Below are 12694 nucleotides of genomic sequence, written 5' to 3' on the forward strand. Positions count from 1 at the left end.
AAATTGATCGTGTATAATTACGGATAGGAGATTTATAACTTTCGTAAATTTAATATAAATAAAATGCCAATAATGGTCAATTTTACCCGTTTTTGTTAAAAAGACGTTCAAGATTGTAGTTAAATATATGTATTTGTAAACAAGTATGCTTTCCAAAGGTAAGAGTTTTAAAATGCGCAATAAAAGTACAAGTTTGTATTCAAATAAAATGATAAAGTTAAGAATGCGCGCAAGTCCGCGTACACTAGGAACTGTGGACAAGAATGTGAAATTTTCTATATTTAAAAATTCCACAATAATTCAAATAAAAATATAGTAAAATACAAGTTCTTATACAAAGTTTAGAAATCCACACTTTTGTGAAATTTTAAATGAAATATGCGCGTAAGAATATATATGTAAAAGTAATAACAATCTTTGAAGTATAACAAATTTACTTTTGCGCAAATCTATGTTTAAGCATGAACGCAAAAGTGTAATAATTTCTTGTATGTTCATTCTTGAATGACACTGTCATGATCTTGTGTCTCTTTCAGCCTGTATCCCTTACTGTACATTCCTGACATGCGAATAAGATTGTATATATAAAGGATTGGACTGTCCTATTTTAGCCCCGGAATCAAAATGCAAAGCCATCGATGTAAAAAAAATCATTGTAAGATTTTGTGACCTGTAAAATGTTGATACGCATCCGAATGGCGCTAATCAATACTTTACAGTCCCTGAAAATCTTACTCATTGTGAATTTTTTTTTGCGTCGTTGGTTTTACGTTTTGGCTCTGAAGTTCAAATTGGACAGAGATATAAAGTCTATGTAAACCTCTGCGAATATCGGTAAATATTCATAATACAATAGATACAAGTTGTAAACCAAATGGATATACTTAGCAAATGAAGTTGACAAACATTTCGAGTCTCGATTTGAATCCTCTTCTGTTGCAAAAGTCAAATACAAGTGTAATTGACTATTTGACATTTGCACTGACGAGAACTTAAATCCAGAATCGAAACGTTTGTTTATTTTAACTTTGTCTATACCTACTGAGAGAAATGAATTTATTATAGGAACAAGAAAAAAGGGATGTTAAATGTGATCGTTTGATAGGAAAATGGTTCGATTAATTATTATCGCGAATAATTTCTCGTTATATTCGTTAACAAATCGTTGATATAAAATAAAATAATCAGTATTACTAGCAAATAAAAGTTCTTCAAAAAACAGGTTAGATTTGATATAAATTGCTTCTGTTACTAATAATTGATTGGAATAGCAGACTAGCAGCAAATTAATTTGTTGTTACTATTACATCATCATTTGTTAAAGGTACTGGTGGCTAGTTAAATTAACAGAATCCTCAATGTGGTACATCTTAATTGGTTGTAATTTACATCTATATCTAACGAGTTATGTATATTTAATTTACGCATCAATATTCACGATGGTTCACTTATATTTTATTTGTATTAAATTTATTCTTGGAGTCTTTCTCCCTTTCTCTTTCTCATTGATATCACTATTTTATACAATACAAAAAGATATATATAATAGGCTAATGAGAATCAGCAACGATAAACGGCGCAATTATTTATTGAACAATTAATATTCAGATATTGGATTGATCTTTATTTTGTAACATTTCGACTCTCTTTGAAGTCCTCTTCAGTAAGAATGATACGAGTATATAATTGGCTCACATGTTTGTAATGCCTAAGTCACTCGCAAATTAACAAAGATGCAGCGTTGTTAATCTGACATTTTTTTTGAAAAAACAAACCTTATTAAAGTGATATATCCGTAAACAATTTAAATGACTTATCATTATGGAACATGAAGCACTGCATTGAAACTTTGTTGAACATTAAAATTTAAAAAGTAAAATTGTTAAAATCAAATATAAAGATCACACATTTTTAAAACGTCCGTGTACCACGACGTGTCACTCAGATATGAACTATTCTTGAAGTAAGAGGTCACACAGTAAACATTAAGGCAAATTTGCAAATATGACGAACAAAGCGCACATATAGTTGTTAAGTCAAATCGATAAAAACTGCAATTATTGTATAAGAATTAAAAACTGTCAAAATTATTAAAATTGTAAAATAAAGAATTACATAATAAAAAGAAAAAACGAAAAAATTTAATATAAACCATATCTCGTTAAAATTGTTACATTTTCGTCAACCAATAAATCTTTGTCAAAGCAAATCAATAAACTATAAATCTAAAAAGGTTTCTAACATCAGTCAGGAGAAATTTTCAAGCATCGCTGCATAGATATGATGCAAACCTTCTGTATCTGAACATAAATTAAGGCCATTCCTTTGCATGTGTATGAATGCCATTTCCGAAATTTTAATTTTTTGTTCAAAAATTTTTCCTAAAATTTGAATGTTTTCCCAATCGAAGTCATGTGAAAATTCAATATGATGTTCAGTAATTACAGAGTGAGTGTCAGTGTTCCAATTTATATGTCTACGATGTTTAGATATTCTGCTGGAAAGTTTCCTGCATGCTTGTCTCACATACGATGCATCGCAATCTTTACAACAAATCTTATAGAACACATTTTTATTATCAAATTTTGGAAGAGCATCCTTTTGTATTCTTTTTATGAATCTATTTAATTTGTTATCATTGAGAAACGCTAATTTTATGTTGGTGTTTTTACAAATCGACGAAAATTTCTCTGACATAAAATCAATATATATCAATATAACAAAAACCAAGATGATCACTAACAATATCGTCATTTGGGACATTATTACTAAAAAATTTGTTGTTAAATGAATATTTTAGACTATTGATTATCGTGTCAAAAACAAATTTTTCACTATTTTATCTTATTTCTTACAAATTCAACGCATGGGCCACGACATCTTTGTTGTTAAAGCTCTCGTTATTCTTGCGAAATTCGAATAATCCTCGGGACTCGTAAAACGACCAATTATTGCACCAATTATCTAACCGGTTTCTGCTTCTGCATGTGTGTTCGGCCGCGTGAAAGATACAGAATCGTTGCGCTTTGATAGCGGTGTTAATTAAACAAGAGAAGACCGCATGAATTCGCATATAACGGCCGAATTCGCATATAACGGCCGAATTCGCTGCGAATTCCCATGGAAACTCCGCAGCCGCCGCCGGTGGTGTCGATCGGTCGGCACTAACAATGCTCGGTGGTCCCTACATATATACATCGGTTTGCTGCAAACTGTGTTTCGTATATGGAGGGGCTTTACACCCCGCAGTGGCCGAATAGGCGACAGACAGATTGATCGCTGCTTGTTTATTGGTAATGCGTTGTGTTCAAAATTTACAGGAGATGTGATTAGAGCTATTTAACCATGCGTCACGCGGGTCAATGACGTAAGTTTTCACGGTCGCAAGTCACAATCATTCACATAGTACAAATTCACAGTATAATTTTCAGGGAATATCCGTAACTTTTGCATCATATTCTTTAACCCTTTTGACCAGCGCAAGTTTACGAAAGCAGAGAGCGAAACCGTGACAAATTCTCGGCGTTTCGCTTACCCTCGGTCACGCCTTGGTCGATTATCGCGATTCGTTCGATACGTAACGCTGTAACAGCAGTATGATCGCTGCAGCGCGAGATCGCGGCATCAGCAGCGGGCGCTTATAGAAGCAAGTCGAGCGACTTAAGGAGGGAACGTAAATCGCCATTACGTGGCCGGCATGCGATCCGTTCTGCATCTACGGCGTCAGGTACCGAGAGTCCGGGTTTACACACGTATATGCGCCCATTATACGAGCGTATCTAGCTGTATGCTCGAGCAAAGTGGATATCCCGTGGTTTATGCGAGCAGGTGGAACGTGTGCTCTCGCCTGCGCAGCCGCCGTAACCATCTCTACACCTTCCCCTCTCGATATCTATTCAGTACGGTAGGTAGGTAGGTTGATAGGTAGCTAGCCAGCTAGCTAGCTAACTAACTAACTAACTAACTACTAACTGGGTACGCCACACGGCGTGACCCGTGTCGTGTATTACGTATGTGATGTCAGTAGATGCAGCATTCTGGTATCCTTCTTCGTGCCCAACCCCCATGTAACGTGTACGTGCACGTTCGATGCCCGGGGGAGGAAGGGGCAGGTGGGAAGCCACCGATATAATAGAGTCCGACGTGAACGGATCTCCGGGGGGTTCTCTGACCTTCCCCTTCATGGGGTCACGTGACGCTCTCGGCAACCGTGTTATTCGGTTTAGACTGTATGCTGGATGACTGTACCGGCGTTCCTCTCTCGTATACTCTCGATCTCGTGTTCGAGAGGATTACGATGCTACCATCGCCGCTGCTGTACGGCCTTCCGGCGATTCCGTTCAACAAAACCGGTTGCTTTGTTCTTTGTCGCTGTTACACTTGGCATTCGTTAACGTTGCAAAAAGGTGTGTGGCAACGAGAGAAAAGCGCACGCCAAAGTGCTCCGAACTCATCCGTGCGTCGTAATTACAGTCCGACGATCACCGCGCATTTACATCGCGCCGCTATCGCGGCAACTTTGTCCAAACACGAATTATTCATTGTCGTTGCAGCAGGAAGCGACTCTCGGGCGGAATTCGAAATTACATGTTAAATCAGGAAGGAGCGTTCTGGCAGATAATATGCAAATGCGTCGCCTCTCCCCTGCATCAATATACGGGAAATTTATTGCAGGCGGATTTCATCGAACTACATGTGTAATCATTGATTCTACTGTTACTGTGACTGACAGTTATATGTTCGCACGGTCGGCAAGGAATTATTTAATATAATAATAAAAATAATTATGTGTAACCTGTCTCTGTCCCTTCTGTTTAAGTCACGTTTTGAGTTTTATTTGTTTAAACAAATATAAGATACCACAGAAGTCAGACAACTATTCACATTGGATGTTCTATCCGAATGCTGTCCATTGTTTCCGATATTTACGACTTCTACGTCTCGATTCACGCGTTTAAATCAAACTATCTGGTTGTACTAGTCTGGCGTGTGATACGGCATGGCTTTACATAGGCTTTATACAGGCGAGAACCCTTCGACAGAGACTTGCGCTTAATCAAGTCGCATGTAACGCGCGGACTCTCAGGCGAACACAAGCGGTGCCGCTTTAACTAGGCATGAACTTTGGGCTTATCCTTGAGATTGTAATTCTATCTCGTCACGGATCGGTTGCCCCATATGTCACCTTAGCCCTCTCGTGTCACCATTGTGCCGACTCCTCCCACCACTTTGTCCTACATCTAACATGCGAGATCTTAACAATACGAATCATGGTTTACTATTCACGCAAAAATGAAGTTAGTACATTTTATGTAGGCTATCCTACATAAAATATTTAAATATAGCATAACATAAGATCAATGAGCATCCGAAATAAAGTTGCCATATTGATTTACATAATATGCTTATTGGTCCAGATGGTCTTATGTTATGCATGTGCATTCTGTATGTGGGAGTTTTTATTCGATTTGTATGACACCGAAGATTAAGCTCGAATCTACAAGGTGTTTTAAGTCTTAAGCCGTAAGAAATTGATTAGTTACAGTCGAATGCGAGGAGAATAATTGACTATGATTCGTTTATTTCTTATTAAGGCTTGTGCCTTAAAAACTTGTTGTAGACACTCCGAACTAGGAAGCAGACAGTTAGTTGTAAATTATTTTGTATCCTGCAGCATTGACAAATATTTCAAACCGCTGACCAAAATTGTGTACACTAATATCTACTAATACCTAATAATGCCCAAGAAATATCTAATTTTTATGTCCACTAATGTCCTAATATTGCTCATTAATGCCAATTAATGCCTTAGTAATGCATAATCTCGTAACGTATTATAATATACAATTCTTTTAAGTAATGTGTAAATCTGTAGGTATACCGCAATGCCCCTCAGCGGTTTACCTACAGATTTACACATTTCCCCGTCTCGAAGAGTATGAAAGTTAATCACGAAGCACGAAAATATCTCGCGATCATTGTTTGAAACAATTTTGTTCTCTATTCTCTATTCTCGACTGAAGATCAAACACGAGATTAGATCTGTCATGCTTATTATCCTGAACAATAAGAGATTCGTTGTTTCATTTCCTAAAGCATCCTTTAATATCGCACTCGCAATTGCGCGAACAAAGGGCGCTTTACATGCTCGCATGGAATGGCATGAGGTCGGGTTGCTCTTCAGTTCCTTGTAATGCGGCTTATACTGGATGTATATATACGCGTGAATGCACGTTCGGACGTACTGCCTACCTATACTGTTAGTACCAGTAATTCTGACGATATCGTACTGTACCTTCGCATTCGCGGTGCAGTGTTACGAGGGCTGGACTAATACGGCATTCCAGCGATATCTCCGCGCTGCGAAAGGGTAGGTTGAAATAGAAATCCCGGAACTTTGTAATCATGCCGCGTCGACACCTATATGTTTTACGATAGATATGTGCGAAGTGTATTAGAATATCGATAGCCAGTATACCGCCTATATATATATCTTCTTATTTTGCGGCTAATATTCGCGAGTTCACGATCGCGGAAATCGTGCTGATGTAGTAACTATAAATGACGCGGGAATAATTTTCCGAAGAAATAATAATGCACAAAGGAGCTGTAGAACTTTTCGTTACACGGCTTATCTTTTAAATTACAGTTCTGTAATGTGCAAAGCAATTGTCATGAGAATTGGCAATAATTATTTATTTATAACGCGTTTAAAAAGTTATAAATCAAAAGTTAACGCAAATAAGTGAAGAGGGCCATATTCGATCAAAGTGAGTTTCGGTGCCTAATAATATTTTTGTGTGAATTTTTACAATTTCTAAACAAATTGCGCGCCGATTATTTGCTGGTCTTGAAACACTATCTATTAGAACGAAATTAGAATACGTAATATCGAATTAAATTAGAGACAAATTAAATTGTCAAGTAACTGAATATTATGCTAATAAGCATCTTTACTATTATAAATAACTCGAAAGAGTTAAGTTTTCTTATTATTCTATTAAGGCGCTCATGCGATATATCGAAGACTCTGAAAATTTGCAAAATTGCACAATCTTGCCGTTCTTTGTAATTCCGTTCACTATTCACTCCGTCGAACGTAGCTTCACTCTGCGACCGTCCGGGATCAGGCCGTCATGCTCGACGGAGCGAAGAAATGCACGCGCCCCATTGATTTATTTATTGTTGAGCGCGCGACACTGACGTGCGCGAGCGGCTCATTCGCAGAATTTTAATTGCCTAGATAAAACCGTCGTAAAATCACACGCACGTAGAGACCGGTACACATGGAACTGTACGCGTACATAGACGGCATGCAGGAAGACAAAGAGTATCGCATACGTGACGATGCACGTCTTCGTCATGTCGTTCATCTTCCGGACTCGCGCACTGTGAGTACAGCAGTAGCAGGAACAACAGCGGCAGGAATGAAAGCTGCATTTGCTGCACGGCCGCTCTGAAATCATAAAACTTTATTACACGACGGATTCTGCACGTAACTTCTCCTATGTCTCTTACGTCTCTTTGTCGCGCGAGCACGAGCGCACTGCCGCGGATTAACGAGCTCTATGAGGTTTAATGCGACCCGGTGGACGTTTTTGGAGAGAACCGAATTTCGTCTGTGCGTGCATTTTTCTCGCATGCGAGAAACCAAGGATGAGGCGACGTCGACGCAACTAGTAGACGCGGCGACGATTGTAGTACGTACGAAATTAATGATAACGCGCATTTAAGCGTGATTAATCGCGGAATTATAATGGTCACGATAATTAATATTACGAGTCTCATACGTGATAATCGATCGTGTTAAGCTATTGCGAAATTACGCCTGGAATGAATAGCGTTGACGTGACAATTGGATTTGTTTTACATGGGACGCGGAGAACCAAGAACCGACGTTATAATATATTGTATACATGTGTACGTTTATTCTACATCATGGCAATGCCAATTAAATTACTCACCTCAGAGTTATGATAGAAATAGCTAAGGGTTAAATCATTTCGCGTTTTTTATCATTATTTTGCTTAATCTGCACTAAAATGTCTGTAACAGACGAAAGAAATTCACAGTTAAATGATTGCTTTAATAAGACAATGATTATTTTCTTTTATTATTTAAATCATTCTATATTTTTTTTATTTTACTTTGTTCTTCTTTATAGAAAACTGTGAAAAAAAAATTTTAACATTTAAAAATAAGAAAGGTAAATGCAATGGTAATCTAATAACCGTGCGATATAAACATGTTCTATATTGCTATTACTTTTTAATTTAATTGTAGTAAAAACAAAACGTTTCATTTTTATGTTTATCTTAATAGTCTGTATATAATCGAACTTCCATCTATATATAATAGTCTATATCAGCGTTTTCCAAAGTATGGGTCTCGACTCACTGGCGAATCGCAAAAAATTTTAGAATGATAAATTACACTTCGTAGCTATATAAACTTGCGCGCGCGAGCCCTTTCATGACTTCATATGTGTATAAAGTTGAATTTTCAGCGATAGTATAAATAAAACTGATAGTAGAAATAAAACTGAATTTCAAAATAAACTACAAAAATTATAAAATTTTTTGTGTTTAAAAATGACTTGTATCGATATCAAAGCTGGTATACAAGAAACAAGCGTATTCTGTACACAAACCTTATTAGATATCTGAGAAATACATTTATAAAATCATATTGAACATATGATAGAAATATAACCGAATTTCAAAATAAACTACAAAAATTATAAAATTTTTTGCGCTTAAAAATGACTTGTATCGATATCAAAGCTGTTGTAGAAGAAACAAGCATATTCTTTAAACAAACCTTGCACTAGATATCTGAGAAATATATTTATAAATTATATTTAATATAAAATTATAAAGTAGTAAAGTGTAAGTAAAATGTAGGTATAAGATAAGTGATATAAATAAATAATCAATATAATCCGCTTTTTCATTTATTAAAGTTAAATGGAGGTCATAGATTTTAAAAAGTAGGTCGCGATTCAAGTTTAGGAAGTCCTAATCTATATGCAATCACATAACTTGATGATTGAGCATAATTAGCTTAGAACGCGTTTGATTTTTATGCGTTCTATTATGAAGAAAAAAAAGACTATAAATAAAATTTGGCCTTTTTCTTGTGATTTCATCGGCCTCAACAAGATCACGATGTCTTGATGGTGCAAGTGTACCACTGCAATGGTTTGAATATTTCTCTGACTGTTCATTAATTATGCAACGCCTGCCCTCGTCACCCAGCCACCTAGAGTCACGAGGATCGAGGCAATCGCTTGGCCTTAATCGTATGACCGATCGATCACCGCCGATAGACTGGCAGCAAGAGGCAAAAGTCGTAGGCGCAAAGGAGAGGAGATATCAATGAACTTTGACCTGATTGGGCTGCGGGAGTTGCGCGAACCTGCTTTTGAAGCGAATTCTAGCCGTCCTAGTAACTTCATATTTTAGCGAACGGTACATGAATGCTCAGATATGCGCGGGCTAATCGAGTAATCGCACGACTGCGTTCTGCAAAGTCGAACAATTAAGAAAGCAATGACAACCGGTTTTCCACGGTAGTTCATATTTGCGGTAGATACTGAGAAAGACATATGAGTACACGAAAGTGGCTCATTATTCATAGAGCGATAATTATCGAGGTATGATACATTTTTCGTTGTCGGTGCAGCAAAAGTTGGAAATCGGCAATACGATTACGAAAACAGTCTATATATCATTTCGAGACACTTATCGAGATACGCGAAACGTATTTTGCGCCGCGAGAATTTATCCTTCAACACTGCGTTAATGCAACGATTCCGAGGGATGAATCGCGATTGCGTACTGCGGAATCCCGAGATAACTCGTGCAGTCTGGCACGGGAGATGGAACTGAATCGCGCCGGGCGGCCAATCTCGCGCTTTACCACTGGAATTTAATCATACTTGTCTACCCGCGTGTGACATTATTGTCATGCGCGTTCGAGCACTTTACACGCCATTTAGAGCGAAGTGCACTGTGCAGTCGGCCGATGAAGCTAGCGGCCGATCAGCAGGATGAAGCGACGCGTGCGGCGACGTCGCACCGTATGTTCGTCCGCACGTCGATTTCCCTTGACATTGCGTGTCGTGCAATATCCGACTGTACCTCGCCATGTGCGTTTCGCGCGTGTCTGCTTGCTACCGACGCCGCTGATGGTTTCATTCACGCGCGCGCATGCGACGTTACGCACTATACTACACGCTCGCGATCTGAGGCATTCAGTTCGTTGCCCGAATTGTCACGGTAGATGCGAGACTGGTCGTCCTATTTATATTCAAGACCCGTCGGTACGCCATTCAGTCGTAGTTACTGCACGACATTTGTCGTTCCTCAAGCGAAACGGCGTTCTCGCATTTCGCTTTGAACAGCTGATTTTGCTTACGGATAAATTACACTGCAAATAAAGTGATTGTTAATTTGACTAAATTAATTTGAAATGATAACATGAATAGATAACGTCATATTAATTGTTAAGACGATCCTTCGTGCCTAATAATCTTCTTCTACTTAATATTTCTAATAATATTTCTTGTAAATTTATATAATTTCCAGTTTAAACCAACTGTGCACCGGTTATTTATTGGTCTTGAAACGTAGTCTTAAATTAGTTTAATTCGCCTGTATTTCTTTCTGTAAAGAATGTAGGTATTTAATATAAATATAATATATTTAAAAATATAATATATTTATCCGTGAAACTAACGGGACGCTGTAACGTTACACTGGCCCGTTTTTTTTTGTGGATCGCCTGGAAAGTTCGTACCGAATGTTGAAGGAAAATTGAAATGCAGAAAATTTTAATTTAATAAATGTATACTAAAATTTAAATTTTAGTCGGCACGAACTTTCCGGACGACCCAATAATATACATATTTGAGACTTACATAAATATATTCTCCAACGAAAAGAAATAAAGACGAACTAAACTAATTTATTCTAGTTTAACTTTTTTGTTGAAAAAGATTAAGCAAATATAAGTACGTTGTTAAATTCATAATGTCAAATTATACCCAATTTGAGTTAATTTTTTATTTATTCCGTACTGTTTCTACTCAGTATATTATAAATGTAAATAAGTGGAATTAAACAGTTTAACTCAAGATATCAGCTAATCTATTTAATTTTACTCAAATTAATTTATTCTTTCCACATGTTATATTGTTATATGTAATATGAACACACTGTTTATTTTAAAATAATTTCAACCACAGAAATAGATTGATTAGGACTGATTTTCTATCCACTAAAAATGATACACTTTGACATGGAAGTTAAAAATAGCAAAATGTTATTTAATAGAGGAATTAGTTTAAATTTCCATTAAAATCCTTTAGTATTTATTTAACCGTTTATGATTAACGCTTTGAGAAACATAAAATTATTCTTCAGGGGAGATGTGATATATGATTTATCTATTAATATATTATAGATAACACGCACATAGAAAATTCTGTAAGAACATATTTATTATTGTCATGTATTTCTTCATGCTAATTTTACAAGGTTTGATGGGAATTTAGGATAGAGGAACGTGGGAGTTCCGGGGAGAAGCGATTTGTCGAGAGATCATCTTTCCTTCAATCGCGGTCGTTAGGAAACAAACTTACACAGAAGGAAATAATTGCGCATTACACTGTTGCGGATAGTATCATTTCTTCGCATAAAATAACTTTCCTACATTTATCGCGCAAGCCATTCTTATTTCCCGCATCTAAAAGTTTCCCAAGAGCGATCGTAAACTTATACCCCGAAAAGGATATGTAACTGATAAACAGAAGAAAAGAGAACAGGAATAATCACGTTCCGATCGCAGCGAGACGTGATCGTTCATTCACTGAGTGATTTAATACGAATATTTCAGCATTTGCCTTCCACTCGATATCTAGAAATTCTCATCTTTTCGACCTACTTTCCAAAAAAAAAAAAGAAAAAGAAATCAATGACTTGGAGTTATAAATGTGTCGAGGGACTCAAAAAATTTCATATTGTTGCTGATATTAACGTCGCGCATAATACTGATCGATTTATTCAACTGTTATCTAAAGGAGCACGAAGAAACGTAATAACGTGTCAGTGACAGAGTCGCAGCCGACGCAGACACGATTCTACCCGATATATATCTTTATTTTCAACGGAGCAGGCCGTCCGATATAGATTGCGTACGCCATGAGCAATCGACGTTTATAGTGTAAATAGACAGTAGAGGACGAAACGCGAAACCTGTCGTCACGAGGACTGTCAGGCGCAGCTTGGCTTCGGTCATCAAATGCAGTCTGCACGGTTTTGTTGGTCTACGTCGAGAAACAGAGTTACACTACAGCAGTGTGTCTGCAGAAAAACGACGAACGTCGCTCATCTCGAAGATGAGTTTTCTATTTCCAGGGAAGGTATGGTCAGGTATGACATAATATGATGATACAACATGATCTACCTCGGAATTTTCTTCGTTTCTGTGCTAGCAAAACTAGAAGTAATCAGAGGAAGAGAAAAATGTGTGTCATTTAAAGAATGAGTTTTCACGATATTACTTGTATCATCAAATTACGTAATTTTATACTATTAGAAGAATTTCGATTTTTATATGAAATGATAATGATAAATAATTTTACATAAGAGTTAATTTATATATATATATATATATATATATATATATATAC

Source organism: Atta cephalotes (genome assembly GCF_000143395.1).
Source record: "Atta cephalotes unplaced genomic scaffold scaffold00012, whole genome shotgun sequence".
Taxonomy (NCBI): Eukaryota; Metazoa; Arthropoda; class Insecta; order Hymenoptera; family Formicidae; genus Atta; species Atta cephalotes.